We start from the raw sequence: 14,903 nt of genomic DNA, 5'->3' as shown, positions 1-14,903 counted from the left end.
CTTTTCTTATAAATGCCACAGCAGTTTTAGGAAAAGCCTACATCTGAGCTAATTTCAGAAGTGTCTCTTTAGCTGTACTTCTGCCATACCCTGTCATGTCACCTTTAATTATGTTCTTGTGTCCCTTGTGTGCAGAGTCCCAATTACATTTTCAATCCTTTGTGAGAAGACAGAATTGCAGACTCCATAAGCAGAACCAAGAAAGAAAAGACCCTCCCCCTAATGTTTCAGGTGCTTAGAGCACAACAGGTCCTTGGGCCCTCCCTGGTGGCTCAACCGGTTAAAGCGCAGCACTATGAAGCTATCAACAGCCACTGAAGCATGAGTTTGATACCCAGCCAGGAAGGTGACCCATATGGTGCAGCAGACCTTTCCTATCTTACTCGCTGTTCCCTTCAGCAGTACATTTCAGTAGATACACCTGTTCTGCTCACATTCTGTCTTAGGTGAATCCTCTCACCCTCACACCTCTGGCCTATACCCCAGCTCTTATACACATAAATAAATCAATCTTTTAAAAAATAAAAAAGTATACCATGCTCTTCCATGCTCCCTGCAACTTCTACACTACCCAGGTGAGGTCTACATTGAACAAGGGAAAACATTGAACAAGTAGCAGTATCCCTGCTCATGCACAGCTTGCACTGAGGGAGACAAATAGAGCATCAATTGCATTACTGTGAGGCAAGCTCCTAATAAATGAGCAGAGTTCTGCCACTGTGCCAAGACCCAGGCGTTGGAGATTGGGTCAGAGTGTCTCCTCAAATGCTCCCCATACGAAGGTAAATGTCAAATAATAACATAACAAGAGAGGTGAGTTAAATCAACAAGAACTTAGCCCCAGCACCTCATAAATAGTTGATTTCTACATACCAGGAACATTTACCACAGTACCCAATAATGTGTAATAACAACACAGCAATTGCTGTGGAGTCAAGAGAAAAGACAATGACATGACCTATGGCGCTTTCCACTGACCGAGGCAGCTAGTTGTTAGTTACTTTTAAACATAGGAGTTAGAATATATAGTTGCCCCTTCTAAGCTGGTTTCTGACTCCAGTTTCAAATCTCTCCACACTTCAATAAGTCTCACAAAAAACCATCAATGAACGGTCCTTGAGGGTGTCAATCCATTGTTCAAAATATACAGTGACTCCAAATACCAACACACAAATCCTAAGAGACCCACAGCAAAATTACCATTGACTCTCACTGGTCACCAGATTTCAAGGATATTTTGCTTTTTCCTTATGACTTTTGAGACTTTCTCTGGTCAAGTGTGTGTGTGCTTGAGTGTAGATGTGTGTCTGTGTGTGTGTGAGAAAGCGAGAGAGAGTGCGCTATCACATATATTCCTACTCTATACCTTTGTCCACATTATTCCAGTCCTAGAAACTTTTCACACTTTTCCCCATCTGCACCTCTTAGAGTCTGGCCAACCCACCTCTATCAGGAATGTTTCCCTGAGTGCCCCAGCTCTCACAGTGTTTAAGTCAAAATTTCAAAAATTAGCACTTAGTCATGAGAGGTTTTCTACTGTTAGCTATATCATGTCAGGGGCAGCTTCACATTAAATTATGAATTCCTTTTAGAGTCATGTCACAGTGAATACCTAGTACTGTGTGCAAATTATAGTCTCCATACATACTTGCTAGTGGATGGGTAGGTGGAACTCCTATGAGTTGTATGGGTTGGTTCAGTTGATTAGGACACAGTTGTAATGTGTTTCCATGTCATCTGATCCTATGTTTCTCAAACCAGGGAGCCTACATCCCTGGAGGGGTAAAGTATGTCAAAGGCATATGAAGTCACGGATATTAAACAAAGGAGTTAGAATATATAGTCTTCCTAAAGAAAAAAAATTTCCTACTCTGTAGGGCTATTCTGGCAGGAAAGTTTGAGAAACACTTTGTGGCCCACACTTTTCCAAGTACAGGAATTATTTCCAGATTCTTCTACAGTTCACCAGTTTAGGCTTTGCTTCTAGATCCTTTTCTCTAGAGCTATACCCCACCAAGACATGATGCTCCGGACTGTCTCACTCATTCTGCACCCTATAGTATGGAGACCACTGGCATAGGAGTAGAATATTCTGGTCCTTGTCCAGTTATTAAATGCTGTGGGCAACCACACTCGACAAGCCCCAGCTTCTTATCCCATCCTGCCCTCCTCCAAAGGTAAGGTTACATTAAACAATGTGTGCAATGTCTTCATAAACTGAAAAGTACCTGTTCCAGATGTACGGGCATGTTACCATCCCAGAGTCAGGTAATTTGGTTGTGCACCTTGAACACTGCGCTGCCTCCTAACCTGACTAGTTGCCTAAGGCAGCTCTGAATTCTGAAAGTTCTGGGTTGAAATCGGACTCTTGTGTAAGGTTTTGGGCTAGAGGTTCATCACTTTTTTTTATAGCTTGTGTCCCATATGGTATAGGGAAGATTTATGTGCTAAGTACATGTGTTTCTATTTATTGGAAACACTCTACCTGATCACTGACATATTTTTTTCCCAAATCTCAGTTTTCTCAGTTATTATATTGGTATAGGAGCACTTCACAGTGTTATTAGAAATTTAACAGCAATGAGGATAAACTGTTTATCATAGTGCCTGGCACAAGGAAAGCAGTAAGTCAGTGGAAGTTGAACTAGAGAGAGGGGGTGAGTGTATTTCCACTTTAGTGGATGAAGACTGGTCACCCCATTATTTTATGCTTTTATCAGCCCTTCCTTTTACCTGTTATGAAAGCGGCAGCTTAGAGAGAGGAAGTGTGTGGCAACATTGATGTTCTGAGTCACTCAACTAGTTCAGGAAGTAAATTTCAAAGCCATGGTTATTTTGTGAGCCTTCAGGCAAGAGGGATGAAGAATTTCAGCCTTCACAAACTTCTGTCAGAATGAGTGTGCAGGGCAGGACAGGCTGGGGTTTCCCAGGAGTCTCTCTGACAGAGTGGCAAGGAATGTTTACCTAGACCATATAAATGCTCCGTGAACCCCACACAAGGGGCTGCCTCAACAAGTCGATATGCAAAGCCAACCCGGGAGCAGAGCAGAAGACAAGGGGAAACACAGAGTGGTAAAATAAGAGCTCTGTGGGTTTACCTCCTACTCCGAGACCCTTGCCCAGAAAAACGGAATCCAGCAGCCCACTGTTTACATTTGAACAAAGCAAACGCTGAATCCCAACAGAGAGGGCTGAGCAGTAGTGCCAGCCACTTTATAATGGCCAGTGACAGCACTGTAAAAATAGTTTCAACTCTGGGGGACTGTGAGCCAGAAACAGAAAATGAAAACTGAGCCCCCTGTGCCCCAGAGAGGCAAACAAAAGGCCTTCCAAGCACACCCCCCACCCCCCTCACCAATCCCACTACTGGAAGGCATGGAACAAGGTGATTCATCTCAAGAACTTCCAAGAGCAGGAGCCTGAAGAAAGCGCAGAGTGCACAGAGTAAAGACATGAAGGAAGGGGGACTGAGGAGCACGCCTGATTACTCAGAAGACATCCAAGCGTTTCCTAAACTTGCCCAATGCCAAGATTTAGAGCAACAGACAGTTCTGGCATCCTAAGTGCAGCACTGAAGACATTTTGGATGTAGCACTGAAGCGAGCTCCCAGGAAAAGTATATTGTCATTGCTCTTTTTAGAGGCGCTTTCATAATGAGAGTACTTTCTGTCAGAATTAGACAGTTTAAGAGGGAAGGTCTGAACAGAAATCTAACCGCAAGAAATAAATATAACTGGTATGAAAACAAGTTCTCAAAATCTGTTTAGAAGTCCACAGCCAAATGAAAAAGCTATGCATTTGAAAAGCGCTATGGTGGAGGGGGTGCAGAGGAATTTCGTAGGATGGCTATAATTAAGCTGGAAAGCTTGCTGTCTTTTTGGATAGCCTGCTAAAACTGAATACACATGAAACTGAAAAGACAACAACTGCAGAAAATACTTGGCGAAGGTAAAAAGAACAAGGCTTCACTGCCTTCGCAAGGCAGGGGCCACAGAGCATGTAGAGTTAGGGAGCTAGTGTTCGCCCTGACCACTGTCTCAAACCCAAGTTCTCTGGTGAGCAGGTCTCTGGCCATAATGACCCCACATATGGTTATGTAAGACCCTGCTGCCCCCCCCCCAACTGCCGACCACAAACTATATCTCATCTTCCCACGGCTCTCCTTTTACAGCTCTGTCATTCACAGGTCTGTCCAAACCCTTCCAGAATCCATTTATGTTGCAAGTTTGTGCCACCTCTGGGAGAGAAACCATTCCATAAATTCATTACCTACTGCGTGGTATAGCATTTCCTCTGACTTGTCCTGAACTTGCCTCCCTCGTGGTTCCAAGGCACTGTTATATTTCAGGATCTGGTGAACAAGTCTGTGCTCATCTTATCCACACCATTTATAGGCTCATCATTTCCTCCTAACAGCCTGCGCCTTGTCAGCAGCCCTTATGACTTCCAGTCGGATTCTCAAAGCATCCAGTCTGCCACTCAGAAAACTTCTTTATCCCTGTTTATGCTTCTAGATCTTCACCCGGTATCCAATGTCATCGGCGAGAATACACCACAGTTTCAGATGTGAGGAAGACAATGTTCTCATTTTAAGAATTTTCCATTCCTAAAAATTATGTTTGCTCAGGGGGCACCACTATCCTGGGTACAAACACAATACATCTGACAATGCTTCTAGACTCAAGGACTTTGCAAACGGATGGATAAGTGTCTTCAAACAGTGAAAGGTAGAGCGATGCTAGCCAAGCAAGCAAGTCAGTCTGCCTGCACTAGGGCATGCCCAAGAAAGAAAGGCAAGGACAGTCAGCCCTTTCCCTCATATCACAGTAAGGTCCTCTATTAAGTACCCCCACTGGTTCACACAACACTCTATGACGGACACAGCATCTCTTGCCCCAACACACTGATATGGAACGAGAGTTCAGCTGATGCTAAAGTTAGTAGGGGAAGGCTCACAAATCTTCGTATCTCAGCTTCTTTTTTAATTAGCTGTGAAAATGCTCTTTCACTTCATTTGGTGCCTCCTAAGCTCTTGACCACCTTGACATATCCTTATGAAAACATGAAAAATGATAATGACTATGTAAAATGTAACAGCTCTTTGGTTGCCTCGGGCATTCATGAGTTCATTGAAGTTGGGATTTCATTGCCAAGAGAATAAAATAGTAGGTGAATGCTCTAACCTGCGTTTTCATAAAGGATGCATCATCCACCCAGAATGAGAACATCCTGGCCAGACCACACTCTCTTTCTTCTGCCATAATTGCATCTTCCTAGTAGTTTCTGTCCGTCCAAAGCCTCTGTGGCCTTGGCAATCTAAGGGGGGCAAACTCACCATCTTGCCCACCCATAAGGCACTAGTTTCTCCACCATAAAAGCCACTTACTTTCCACTCTTACTACCTGAGACATCACAGAGATACTACCACCTTCTGCTTTCTGTGCCTCTGACTCTTCCCACTTTGAAAGCCAAGTCCATGAAGTCCTGAGCATAAATGAATTAATTCCCTTGTTTTTGGTTAGTTCTTCCCTATTTTCTCTTAAAAGCATCCCTAAAGAATCATCACTTAAGCCAAAGTCAAACTGTAATGGTGCTCTGGATTTCCAGGAAAGTACTTTCCAGAGAACTTCCTTCAACAGTCCTCTAGGCCTGAATAGTACTCTGCAGAAGTGGGAATTCCTTCAGAGAAAGTGATCCCTTGTTCTACTTGATGATATAGTGGTAAAGGGATGAGCCGGAGGTTGGAAACCCTGGAACTCACATCTGGGCTCCACCATCTATTTGATATGTGACTTTGAAAAGATTATTTAACTTCTTTGAATCCCAGATTCTTCAATTGTAGGAAAAGATAATACAACATCTCATAAGTGTATTGTGAAAGACACATTTGTCTGAAGTTCCTGCCTTAATGTCGAAAGTGGCCATTTGCAGCATTTGGGGCCTTGTGACAGTACCCCCACAATCTTGGGAGGAACCAACTTGACATAGGTAGACAATGACAGGCTAAAGTGTGATTACAGGTGAAGCATTTCTGGCTTGGGCAAAACACTTCTACTTAAGTCTCAATGCTCCCAAGCAGTCTTTCAAACCCATCTTCCAATTCCTGTGTCCTCCCTACCTGACCACTCATTTGCCCACTTTCTTCTGGAGCCCACATTCCCCCTTCTTATACAAATACAGGCTGAGTTCATTCCACTTAAATTTCCATGAAGAAGATCTAATCTCCTTCTGTTGGGGGGAAGAACATTTTTTTCTTTTACTCATCCTTGATATTTCTCATCAGTGTGCTGCGTTTCTCTTTGGGTCATTTGGTTCTCCTGCACTAAGAGAAAGGAATCTCTTATTCCACAGCTGAAAACAGTTGACTGCACTGATCATCCTGATATCCACACACAGAGGCCACAGGACACCAGCACTCAAGCACAGTAGATGGAGAGCTAGACCAGCTCAGCACCGGTGCCGGGCATACAGTCAAGAGGGTAGCCTCTCAGGCCCATGTTTTGGAAGGACCTCCTGGTGTGTATCTGATGAGGACCAGGGCCTGGCATCACCCCCTTGCCCACCCAAGTACCCTCGCACAAGCTCCCTGCCTGGGTCATCAGTTGCATGGCGTCTGGAATTTGTAACCCAACAACATGGTTACTGGCTCTTTCCTTTAGCAGCATTCCAGGTGCTGAAGACTGGACCACCCACAAGTAAACTGATGGTGAGCAAGGGAGGGTGAGAAGGGAAGAAGCTCTGAGAACATCTTGAAGGCAGTTTTCCCTGCAGCTCTGCGTCCACAGTCCCGGGTGGTAAGCAGTGCTCCTTAAAGCCTTCAGTGAGCACAGGAAGACTCTGGGAGATGCTATGTGCCCTCCACCTGGGCATGAGGGGCTGCCTTAGGGGAGTCCAGATGCCACTGGAACCTTCATCCAGTCTGCCCGGTGGTCTCCCTCCCAAAATTTACCTCCCCCTTTTCAAGAAGGCTACTGACTGTGTAAGCCCATTTTCCCAGTCCTGTCCCTGCGAACTGCCATGAGCCTGTAAAACTTCTGTTACAGAAACTAGGCTGACTCTGCCCTAGCGGCTAAGTCCCAAAGGAGGCGTGTTCCGGGACGGAGGGGGGCACCGACACGTAATGGCGGGGGCTGGGGGTGGGGGTAACCGGCGTGAAGACAGAGAGGGAGGGCACGTTTGGGGCGTGTGCGCCCAAATCGAGGGCACCCCGCGCTCCACCGAGCCTGGATGGCCCGTCCCAGGCAGCGAGAGCGAGAGAGGTTGATTCAGAAAGTTGAGTGACTTAAGGGCAGGATAGAGTTGCAGTGAAACCTCAAAAATGCGAGGCGTTGGCTGGCGGGGAGAAGAGGGAACACAGAGGGCGCCTTTTCCCTAGCGAGTCGCAGGTACGCGCGCGGCGCCAGCGGGCTGTGCTGTTCAGTCCCGACTGGCTCCGCGTGGGACACGAGGGGCTCCCCTAAAAGAAAGTGGCTCTTGTGCCGCTGTTCTGTCGCCGGCGCACGGGACACTCCCGCTGATCGCTTGCCGCCGCGCCTGCAGGAAGCCTTCCGGAGGACTGAAAGGTGAGTCTCAACACGTTTGTGATCGTGTATGTTTTAAAATATATGTTAAACTGCCCTCCTAAAAATAAGTGATATTAACAGGCTGTTTCCAAGTAGCCTCTCTTCCATCTCTAATGTGTTCCCCACCCCCACTCCCCACCCCCATTGCTCAGTTTCTTAACTGTCTCACCTTGGCTTGCAGGCTGAGTTTGCAGTGTTTTAGGGGGCTGAGGTGGAGTTTTCTCGCCCCAGTAGACTCACACCAACTGCCAGCAGGAGCAGTTTGAAAGACAGATGGATAGTCTTTTTGCTACAGAAAAAGTCAAAGCCTAAGGCTTCCAAAAAGCACGAGGGCTAGGATGCTTCTAAATTATTCTATGGGAAGTCAAGCTGTCACTGGGGCTAAGAAAGAGGCCAAAATGAAAAGATGGCCTGGAGCCGAGAGTGGAATGGGACCCTTTCAGCACTCCCCCAAGCTCCCAGCACACTGCGGTGGTGAGCCAAAACTCCTTACTTGACTCTCAAAGTCCCATTTCTAGTCCCCCACCCCACCTATGAGGTGTCCTGGAGGACACCAAAGATCTGTTTCCCTGACATTTTGAAGAACTTCAGAGGAATACATTATGTAAGAGCAGTTAGATAAACTTTAGTGGGAAGATCAGTCCTGCCTAACCTTAACCGAAAGGGAAACTGAAGCACAGACAAGCACTGCCCTAATTTCACAGTGAATGCTGCCAGCAGCAGCCTACTACCTTGCAGAAGTTCCAAGATTCTGTTGAATGAGAAAGAGCCGTTTCTGCACCTTCCCAAGCTGCTGTGTTTCATTCACTCAGCTAAAATTCAAAGGTTCTTCCACCTCAAACTAATTTTAAGGTGTTTTGGCTCACGTGGAAGACCTGCTGGCCAATGGGAGAGTATTATTAGAAGGAGCGGGACTTAAAAACAGCATATTGTGATCAGCTCTTTTATGAAAAGGGTCTGCAAGTTCTACCTACAGAATTTAGCAAGGGTCTGACCATATCCCTTCTCCTCTGATGTGCCTTCCCTTAACACAGGGCTGGCTAGGGCAGCAGCTATATTGGTTAATCTGATCAAGTCTTTCATTTTCTCTGCAATTGTGGCTCCCCATTCTCACCCCAGACACAGTTTTAGGGAAAAAGATGCTGCAAAACCAGAGTTTCTCCAGCCTCCACACTTTGCCAATATTTTGCCTGTGGAACTGGAGTAACAAGAGCATGAGGTCTGCCCTTTTGCCTGAAGACTAAACTTGAGAGAATGATGATCTCTCCACAAGCTGGATGACATCCAAGGCAAGGCCACCCATCCTATCCATCCAGTCAACAGTTACTGCACCCATGTGCTGTGCAGTATGCCAGGACCTTGGAGCCCAAAGATAACAGGACAGTTTCTGCCTCGGTCTGGCAAATGAGACAGACAAAAACATGCTATAGTTCAGAATAATTTTCATCACAACAGCAGCAGCAACAGAACACTGAAACAACCCAAAGGAGGGTGTGATAAATTCCCCTGGGGCTTATCTAGGCAGTCAACACTGCAGAAGTGATGGGTGAAGAGGATGTTGAAGTGATTACGAGTTCCCAGGGAAACGGTATTTCAGGCAGAGGAAAGGTTCACACTACTATCCCAAGGAGTGGCGAGCTCTCTCTCCTGTAGCGGTGGGAACACACCTTTGGTTTTTAAGCAGGAAAGGGCACAGTTAGATTTGTGTTTGGAGAGAGAACTAAAGGCCACCTGGAGGCTGATATGGGGAGTTTGGGAAGCAGAGATATGGAAAAACCTCAAATAAGAAAATGGCAGAGGGAACTGAGGAAAAGAAATGAATGTTAGTGGTGTTTAGGGAATAAAGTCAGAAATACCTGGTGACCAAGTAGATGAGATGAAGTAGGGATGAGAAGAACAGAGAATGATGAGAAGAGACTGAGCTGGGGATGCAGAAATGTCTTAGATGCACACAACAGAGATCATATGAGCCAGGGAAAGACTGGGATTTGGGAAGCAAATTGTGTGAGAAGAAGGTTAATACTTAACTCTAAGTTGGATGGACCCAAGAGCGGTCCAGGTGGAAGTAGTTGGTGAACAGTAATATGCAGCTCTGGAACTCCAAGAAAGGTGGAGGCAGCTCGAACTTACCATCCAGATGTTACACATCAAAGCAGTGCTGCGGGCAACTAAGCAACCCTGTCGATGCTGGGAGTCCTGGATTTGTTGGTAGTGATCTACTGGTACTGTTTTCACATTATATGGTGACATCCAGATGACTCTAGACTCCCAAGGGCTTTCTGAAGATGCCTTGCAGGGTCATACCTAAAAAAGGAGTGGAGAGAATTTTGAGTCAATAACACAGCAATAGTACATTTAATCAAACAAGGGAATCCCTAGGAATCAGTCCCCCATGTGAAAAATGAATACTGTAGTTAGATCTGCTAAAACCTTGCCAGAGCTCACACCCCAAGTCTAGTTATTACACGTGTGTGGGAGAGTCCCCCCTTAGTGCCAATGAGAGGGATGACTTCCTCAGACTAACTGCAAAGCTCTATAGAGTAGTTCTTTAGGTCTAACTGCCAAGGCCTAGATCTTACGTGACGTGGTGTAAACAGAAAAAAACCCTGAACTTGGGAACTAGATAGATATGAGTTTAATTCTTGCTTTGACCATTTACTGGTTGACCTTGAACAAGTCTTTGAATCTCTCAGCTTCATTCCCTAACATTTAAAGTTGAGAAAATTATTACTCACCCAGGATAGAATGGTTAGAATCATAATCAAGATGTAAAGAAAGGCCATTAAATGCATCACATAAATTGCAAGTCTCCTTAAAATGTGAGGCGTTTTATTATTTTTACTAATCTTGCCTTTTGAAGCTACCTGAATAAGATGGACTTCACAGGTATGGGATCTGGGAAACATCTTAGGCACAGACTTGCAGATTTGGAATTGTATGAAATATGATGAGGCAATAATTAGAAAATTCTCCTTCCATCTCATCAATGGCCAGCATCTATTCTGGCCTCTCTTTTTGCTCCTTTGCTAAAATGGTTAGAGCTCACAGAAGTAAAACTGCACTAATACTTGTGCAGGGTATAATCTGCATCCGACCCCACTTAGAGCTGAGTCCACTTAGACTCAGGTGCTGGTTAAATCCATAGTCACCCAGAATCTGAGCATCATTTGATGGCTTGGATGTCTCTATGGTTTCCCATGTCCAAACCTGGGAAACTAAATATATTCCAATTTAGTGAAGCTCAGATTTTATGCCTATATCAGAAATGTCAAGTAAACAGACTTCTGTAGGAGCTGTTGATGAAGAAAAGGAAGTAACCACAGACTCAAAACTTTAAATGGAAAAACACTTCTGAGATAAGCCAGCCCAACCCTCACTTCACAAATGAGCAAAAGGCAGTTGAGAGAGGTGAAGTGTGTGCCCAGTCAATAGCTGGTTAAGAGAGAGACCAAAGTCCAAGCTGTCTCTTTCATTCATGGACAGAAGATGGAGAGACTTAAATAGTATAGAACCTTAAAGGGCTCTATCACCTGGAATCTTCTGTTTCTCACATACAATGACAAGCACAGGCTCTCAAATGCTGGCAGAGATAATGCAGAAAGGGGGAGGGGCAGAGTAGGAGGCAGAGGGAGCACTGTGACTACAGTGGAGGACTATAGGGAGCCTTGGAGGTGGCTGGGGTGTGGTAACATACATAAGTGTGACCCTATATCTCTGAATCTCATAAGTGTTGTCAACCAGTATTATCTCAATTGAAAACACACACACACACACACACAGGAGGGCTGAATCTTCCCAGAGTTGCCTAAGGGATAAAAGCAGCAGCAGAGTCAGGCAAACATCATCCTTTAAGGCAGTCTTCATTCCGCACACATCCCTTCTGTTTCTTCAGCTTCAGTCCTCTCTCAAGAATTCCCAAAGACCTCCCAAAAAACAGCACTGGGTGCCTTAATAAACTGAAACCATCTTCATATTTTTGCACAACTTGCACAAAGAATGTTTTGAGACTAAGTGACAGGTCAGTCTCCCACATCAAACACACAACCTCATAATGCATGAGAAGCGCTGCAGGCGAATAACAGCTCCTGAGACTCATCGGGGCACAGTGAAAGAGACCAAAGGATGGCAGATAGACTGATCCTCTCTCCAAGCAGCACAAGGAAAACCTGCAGCAAATTTTTTGAAGGGCAAGCCCCAGCCCCAGCCCTATAGACCTGGGCCATCTGAACAGCCATGATGGGGAAGCAAGCGAGTGAACATTTAGAGGAGACCAAGCAAGGGCAGCTGAGTTCCTAAATGAACCTCACATAAACACAAGATTTTTTGTTTTTGTTTTTGAGGGCAGTTCCCAAGGGGCTCTGGCAGGGTCCAAACCAAGTCCCGCCGCTGGGAAGAGACTTGCTCCCAAGTTCGTAAGCAAGCTGCTCCATGCAGTTTGTTACTAGGAAGTGAAAGAAAACCTGATCATTGCTGTCTTTCTTGGTCAAAATTGCAGATTGTGTTTGTACGCCACTGCAGACTCGCTCTTGCTGTTAATTGTCTACAACGTCTTTCTGTCAGGATGTTTTTCAGTTGACATTTTTTCTTTTCAAATACAACCCTATTTTTAAGCAAATGTCTTAAGGAAAGGCTATGAGCAATTTCTTTCAATTTTCTGGGCCAGTCATAAAAGAAAGTTGGCAGAGGAGAGGGGGAAAAATACATAATAGCAATAAGGCTAGTTGCATGTGATATAGTACTTAGTCTTCAAATTGTCCTAGGACGGAAGAGTCAGGGGAACACAGGTTTACAGATGAGTGTAGAGGCCAGGGCTTGGGTGTAGGGTAAGAAGCAGTGGAGACTGGAAAGTCCCTTTGGCTTTAGTGTTCTGGGAACAGAAGGTTACATAGTGAACATGCTGTGTCTTAACCTAAATGACATGCCACTGGGGTCATCTTACATAAGAGAGAGAATGCTGCATTGCATGTCAGAACCCTGCTTTCCCTCTCCAAACTGTGTAAGACACTGAGTCTGTGTCTTTCTGCTGGAAGTTTCTAACCTTACATTCTTATGTGGTACCACATAGAACTAAGTGTCAGCTTTTAAAAGTCCCCTGCTGGTAAATCCCTCATCAAAGCCTGGAGGTTTTAGACTCCCTCATGGACAATGGCCTAAAGTCACCCAGGAACTAATACAGAGCTCAAAGTGCCTTTTCCAGTGTAGGGACCAGCAGTAAAAAAAAAATTTAAATCCAAGCTTTCTTGGCTCCCACAAATTTTTGTTGTGGTGCTAAGAATTTGAGGAAACGAAAATTCATAGCAGTGCTAAGAATTTGAGGAAACGAAAATAACAGCCATTGCTGCCCCCACACCTGTCAAGCTATTTTACAAATACATCACAGGGCTTATTCAACATTGTGCCAAAGAGAAATGCAAAACTGAAAGAGAACACACCACTTTTAAGGCCAGCCCCTGGAGACTTACCCCACCTACCAAATCCCATTCTTGTAAATAACATGGCTTCTACCTTCTACCCCCTCCTCTCTCCAACTTCTGCTCCTGACCTGAAACAGTCCCTCCTGCCCAAGGTCCACAATCTGCTGAGCAGCAACTGTGAGCATGGCACAGCAGTGGCCTAGATTAAAGTCTCCAGGCTCATTACATGGGTGACCCAAACCATCCCATAATGAAACCTTCACTGAGAGAGAGAAGTCCATTTGGAGACCACGCCACCCAGACATGACCTGCTCAGAGAGCTCCTCGTTTCCAAATTAGAAACGAGATACTGTCCTGTGGGAAAACTGGATCAAAGGCCTCTCTGGTTCCGGAAAAAAAGCAATGATGTGCTGGGGAGTGTTAAGATTTTACGATCTCTGACTACTGTGCTTTTTGTCGCTTTGCAAGAGGACTTTATCGGCCTCACTGAGGAGAGCGCTGATTTTTGCCATATTTCCAGTGGATGGATGGCACTAATTTCCAGAGCTGGCCATGGAAAGAATATCTCACTTCCAGACAACGGCACTATTTCCCTGACACTGAGACAAGAGAAGGGAATATAGTCACAGGGCATGTGCCTTATGGGAAGAAGTTCTGATGATCCTGACTGACATTTTCCAAGAATAAGTTTTCAGTGGTTTAAAAAAATATAATTCCCTCCATAAGGGATATTAAGTCACTGAGTAGCAATTGCCAGTGCAGCAATGAAGTGATTCAACATATGGTATTAGAGTGACTGAATACATACACACTAACAAAACTGATGGCATCTCTTAAATTAATGAGAACACTATTCCTTTACAAACCTATATGCTAAAGGCGCTACACATCCAGACTATACATAAAGACCATTATGGTATATGTGGTCCATGATTGACAAAAATGTCTTAAAGCAACACCTGACTATATTAGTGCTTTATTTTTTCATGACTGAATAATATTCCAGTGCGTATGTATATTCCATAATTTGTTTATCTTTTCATCCATTGATGGATATTTGGCATGTTTTCACCTTTTGGCTATTGTGAATTCATGCATAAGAATTTGTTTGGATATATACCTGGAATTGGAATTGTGAGATTATATAGTAATTCTATGTTTAACTTTTCAAGGAACTGCCAAATTGTTTCCCCTCTCCTACATTTTTTTTTTCAGCATACTTATAAATTCCCTTTCCTTTCTTGAGGGTAATATGCATATTAAGTGGCATGCTTTCCCACACTGGTCCCTATTTGTTGCCTTTGATTTTATGTCAAATGAGAGATTAAATTCTGCTTCTCATTGTCCTGGAGATGCAGAGTCACCTGAATGGCTAGAGATAGGAAATACCTAAAGTATGAGTCCTTTTTGTTGTATAGATCATATGGTAACACTGATGGAGAAGCATGTGTGCTCCAGGCATGGCAGTGAGCACTTCACCTATTTCCTCCCATTTAACCCTCCTGGCAGTTAATTTTTTTAGATGAGGATTTTCCATTTTACAGATGAGAAACATGAGGTCTCCAAGACCAAGAGCTGGGTGCTCATCCCTGGTCCAGATAGAAACCATAATCCTTTACTACAAGGAATCTCTACAGCTGCTACCAAAGATGAATAAGAAGCTGTTCTATATCTCAGGAGCAAAGAATATATTTTGGCAGACAGACAGAAGCTATGATATACTAAGGTAGTTGTCAACACAACTCAGGGTCCCAGAACACTTGGTCCAGTTCTGGAAGAGGGGCTCCCCAGAGGAGATGAAATCTAATCCATGGTTTTATTGCAACCCTCAACAATGTTTTACTCTTTGCAGTCACCCTTTGGCACCACCATGTCACAGTTGCTTTCCCAGTTTACAGTATCTGGCACATAGTAGCTGTTCATTAAA

At 44.6% G+C, this 14,903-nt stretch overlaps 1 protein-coding gene across 1 annotated transcript in view; it reads left to right on the top strand.

Moving 5' to 3' along the window:
* Positions 1-7,488: 7,488 nt before the first annotated feature.
* KIAA0040 (KIAA0040 ortholog) overlaps positions 7,489-14,903 on the top strand; it is a 31,590-nt gene continuing 24,175 nt past the window's right edge. Inside the window, exon 1 of the mRNA XM_012728970.1 lies at positions 7,489-7,562. The gene's annotated coding sequence lies outside the window, so the exon portion shown is untranslated. The remainder of the gene's footprint in view (positions 7,563-14,903) is intronic.

This window comes from Condylura cristata, unplaced genomic scaffold (assembly GCF_000260355.1).
Source record: "Condylura cristata isolate star-nosed mole 26May11 unplaced genomic scaffold, ConCri1.0 scaffold00024, whole genome shotgun sequence".
Classification (NCBI taxonomy): Eukaryota; Metazoa; Chordata; class Mammalia; order Eulipotyphla; family Talpidae; genus Condylura; species Condylura cristata.
The sequence above is the reverse complement of the archived record's forward strand: the minus strand, read 5'-3'. Positions and strand labels throughout refer to the sequence as shown.